This window comes from Salvelinus sp. IW2-2015, linkage group LG32 (assembly GCF_002910315.2).
Source record: "Salvelinus sp. IW2-2015 linkage group LG32, ASM291031v2, whole genome shotgun sequence".
NCBI classification, from domain to species: Eukaryota; Metazoa; Chordata; class Actinopteri; order Salmoniformes; family Salmonidae; genus Salvelinus; species Salvelinus sp. IW2-2015.
The window spans coordinates 2540501-2545368 of NC_036871.1; the positions used below are offsets into that span (position 1 = coordinate 2540501).

A 4868-nucleotide genomic window follows, 5' to 3' on the forward strand; every position below is an offset into this window, starting at 1 on the left:
ACTTATCGTGTGTGTATATTTGTGTGTGTGTGTGTCAATGTTTTGTGTTGGTTCACAGTCCCCGCTGTTCCACATGTGTTTTTAGCAGGGGTGTAAAGCCATAAAATACGTTTTTCCAGCAGCAGATTATGATTGATAATGTCAAAAGCTGCATGTCTAACAGGACAGCCCCACAATCATTTTATCATCAATTTCTCAGCCATCACAGTCCTGTGTGTAAGTGCTGTGCTTGTTGAGTGTCGTTCCCTATAAGCATGCTGAATTCTGTTGTCAATTTGTTTACTGGGAAATGGCATTGTATTTGGTCAAACACAATTTTTTCCATTAGTTTATTAAGGGTTGGTAACAGGCTGATTGGTCGGCCATTTAAGCCAGTAAAGGGGGCTTTACTATTCTTGGGTAGCGGAATGACTTTAGCTTCCTACAGGCCTGAGGGCACACGTCTCTAGTAGGATTAAATTGAAGATGTGGCAAATAGGAGTGGCTATCAATCTGCTATTATCCTCAGTAATTTTCCATCCAGATTGATTGTCAAATGTTGGTCAAATGCATTAGAAGGAAATCAATCCCACAAATAACTTTTAACAAGGCACACCTGTTAATTGAAATGCATTCCAGGTGACTACTCATGAAGCTGGTAAGAGAATGCCAAGAGTGTGTAAAGCTGTCATCAAGGCAAAGGGTGCTACTTTGAAGAATATCAAATACATTTTCATTTGTTTATCACTTTTTTGGTTACTACATGATTCCATGCGTGCATTTTCAGTTTTATGTCTTCACTATTATTCTGCAATGTAGAAAATAGTAAAAATAAGGAAAACCCTTGAATGATTAGTGTGTCCAAACTTCTGACTGGTACTGTACATGGTTTAATATATTTGTTCCTTTCAGTCTATGGGTGTGTGTGTGTGTGTGTGTGTGTGTGTATCTGCTTACGTATGTGTGTGTATCATTTTTTTTACTGTGTTCACACTCCCAGGAGTATCCGGAAAACAAAGTATCCTGGAGGACTGTGAGCGCTGAGCCTGTTCCGTTGTCGACGAAAATGGACACATACTCCCCCGCCTGCAAGCCAGAACATAAAGGGTTAAAGACCATCAGTCACTCCGCACTCTACTCTCAATCCTTTCACCAAGAGCAGTGCTTATGCTCATCTATCACTCTGACTGCCAGTATCATTCCTGGCAAACAAGGTAATTGCACATAATTGTCAAAGTATATGTCTTTATCTGGAGATGAGAGTGTTGATAGGAGTGTGTGCAGATATCAGATTGTTGTGAATGGGTGGCCATATACACGTTTAACTCAATACTGTGTTTGCGTGTGCGTGAACGTGTAATAATACCCTGTGTGTGTATGTTGTGTGTGTGTGTGAGAGAGTATATTACCTGTATGTAAAGGGTTCCTGTCAGTAAGATGCTGAAGACTCCTGAACTACCCACCCCTGTCACAAGATCCAGAGACCTGGAACATTCAGAGGCGTAGCTCAGGAAAAACAGGCAGGAACAACTGGCAATGATTGAATACATCTCTGTTTGTGTGTGCGTGCACGCAGCGTGTGTGTGGTGTGTGTGTGTGTGTGTGTGTGTGTGTGTGTGTGTGTGTGTGTGTGTGTGTGTGTGTGTGGTGTGTGTGTGTGTGTGTGTGTTGTGTGTGTTGTGTTGTGTGTGTGTGTGTGTGTGTGTGTGTGTGGTGTGTGTGTGATTTACATCACATGCACAGAGGCCAGTGGCAACCCATCATTCAGGGCAGGTGGGGCTTGCCTGTTTTGCTTGTTATTTTGGCATTAATACGTGTCACATATCAGTTTGCAAACAATGTAAACAAAAAAAAATGTCATTGAGTTAATAAAGCCGCATACACACATGGTCTCTTTTTTTGCTTTCTTGAGTTAGGCAGGTGTGTCACGGTAAATGCAGGTGTGTCAGTCTAGCCCAGTGCTTTCTGTGGTGGTGGGGCGAGCGAGCAGAAAACACAGAGCGTTGCGCTTGATTGGCTCAGTTTTCTGTCATATATTTTATCCCCTTGGGTTCTGCCATAGAGTTATATTAGAAGTGCCCATCCAAGAAGGCTCAAGGTCATTGGCCACAGATATAACGTGATTTGATATCATTCTATCTACAGTAGCTTTGATTGGACTGATCATATCAACATCTTACGTATCGGTCCTCATCGGCCATTGTACATAAAGATTACACAACAAGTTGGAAATCGCAAATTTAACAATGAGTCGTTTGGAAGGAATCTGTGGCTAACTGCAAGCYTTGCAAAGAAACCACTAACGTTAGCCTGCTATTCAATGCCAGACATTGATGACAGTTTGATGACAAAATTTGCCAACAAACGACCGCTGCGAGTCCAAAAATGTATTGTATGCTGTTGCATAAATGATGTAATACGCAAGGGAGAAATGTATACTGTAGCTAAGAAAGTAATACTTAGTGTATGTTGTGTAGTGAGCTGTTAGTAGCCCATGTGCCTCACCCTAATAATTTGGTCTATTTTCACCAACGTGGTATTGTAAGCACATCGTTCGTGGCCCAGTTTGGCTACTTTTTTTTGTACAGCTTTGACAGTGCTACTGATAGTAGTTGTGGTGCTTGGCTTGTGGTGCTTGGCGTCAAATAGTGTTATATGATGTGCATCTTRTTTGACATGCAAAGACCCAACCGSCGTTCAATGTGCCTCACCCTAATAATTTGGTCTATTTTCACCTCTTAATTTTGCCTACTGTTCTAGCTTGGTGGTGCACAAATAGCCTATAACCTGTTTTAGAGAAATGTAATCATTYAGTATTGTAAGAGCTTTCATTGTCTGTTTATATGGCACATTTATTGATCGTACGGTTCTGACGTGTACAGGGAGTACACCGTAAGAACGGCCCATGTTCTGAACGCTGTCGCTGTACATTTCAAAAGTGCTGAACAAATAGTTATATTAACCACGTCTGTCATCGATTGCTCATTAATGTCTTCATCTGAGTTACGGATTGCCTCGTTATCTGCTTGTCGTCCCCTTATGCCATAGTTTGTACATCTCAATTGTCACTAGAAACCACATTTGTTTAAGCAAGTCTGCCATATCAGCTATGTTTTTATGTGCAGTTGTTTTGCTGGCATGCATCCCATTTCTTTCTTTTTTTGTTGCCCCACCAAGAATTACATGCTAAAATGGCCACTGACAGAGGCATACACATTGCAGTGGTGGTGTGGGGTGGTTTCCCTTTGGGTGGACTTTCTGAGGAAAGACCCCACCCCTGTTCCTCAGAACTGGCCAGGCCTTATCTTCTCAACATCTGACACTGATTGGCCAGGGCAGTGCCTAGGCCACTTCTGATTGGTGTAAGCCAATGACACACCCAAAACATTCAAACCGTTTTTTGCCTGGCTGCCATCTTCACTTCTCCACTTGGCCTCTTGCAGGCAAAAAATACGGTATATTTCTAGGTTACGAGGGAAAAGCTACTTAGAGAAAAATATATACTGTACATTGCTATGGAGTTATTGTAATGTTGATTTGTATTTGATCTGTTGTGGAGATGCGTTTGTTTGTACAAACCATTCTTTTGTATGGTTTCCCATCGTTTTTCTTCTTTCCTTGATAGTCTCCTCTCTCCATCTAGCCATCCCCCTCTCTCACTCCCTAGCCACTCCCCAGCTCCTATCTTCCTAATTTCCTTGTCTAACCACTTTTCTTCCCCTTGTTATATCTCAGTTTTCTATCTATTTGTCCTCCTCCCTCTTGAACCTCTTCCTCTCCCTCCCTCTTTTTGTGGTATGTGAATCAATTCAGCCCCAATGTACTGCAAACCCCCTCACCCCCATAATTGAACACTTTGGTATGGGCCGGTGTGGAAGTCTCACCTATGAGAAGGCTGGCGGTGAGTTGGTAGAACCCGGAGACGGGAGCCGTGTAGCGGCCACTGCTAGAGTTGAAGCCCTGGCCCCTCTGGAGGCTCTGCTCAGTGTCCGAGACCTGGAGGGGTGAAACAGGGAGACAAAGGTCAATGGTCAAGTGATACAGCCTTTACTAAAAATATAAACCATTTAAGCCTAGTCGTATTTGGCCATTTTTCCCCCATGCTTTTGGAGGGATAGAAGGTGTTCTAATATCTGTTGATGTAATATTACTGTGCATGTGTGTGCACGTGCATGAGTTTATTGTAGCGTGTGTCTACTCATACAGTTGAAGGCCTGGGGCTCCAGTGAGTTGTGTCTGTAACCATATGCATGTGTGTTTTGTGAGTGTGTGCCTGCGTTGGCATTTTTATGCGTGTTTGAGGGTGTGTGGATATGTGTGTGTGTGTGTGTGTGTGTATGAGCGATTCACTCACACTGCTGAATGGCTGCAGCTCTAGCAGACTGCGGCGTGGCACGGTGAGGGGGTGGTGCAGGCGGCAGTGGAAGGCGGTGGCCACACGGGGAGGTCGCTCACAGAGCAGACAGGGTCCACCAGCCATCTCTGAGATAGAGGGAGAGAGTTCCTGTGATCAGTTGACCTATTTCTTTKTTTTTAAGAGAGACAGAGACAGATTCCCCTCAATTCATTAGTGCACTACTTTTGATCATGACCCATAAAGCTTTGTTCAAAAGTAGTGTGCCGTAAGAACGCCCATGTTCTGAACGCTGTCGCTGTACATTTCAAAGTGCTGAACAAATAGTTATATTAACCACGTCTGTCATCGATTGCTCATTAATGTCTTCATCTGAGTTACGGATTGCCTCGTTATCTGCTTGTCGTCCCTTATGCCATAGTTTGTACATCTCAATTGTCACTAGAAACCACATTTGTTTAAGCAAGCTCCATATCAGCTATGTTTTTATGTGCAGTTGTTTTGCTGCATGCATCCATTTCTTCTTTTTTTTTTG

At 43.1% G+C, this 4868-nt stretch overlaps 1 protein-coding gene across 1 annotated transcript in view; it reads right to left on the minus strand.

Moving 5' to 3' along the window:
- The window catches only part of si:ch1073-184j22.1 (erythroferrone), a 34605-nt gene that overhangs the window by 925 nt on the left and 28812 nt on the right, over positions 1-4868 (minus strand).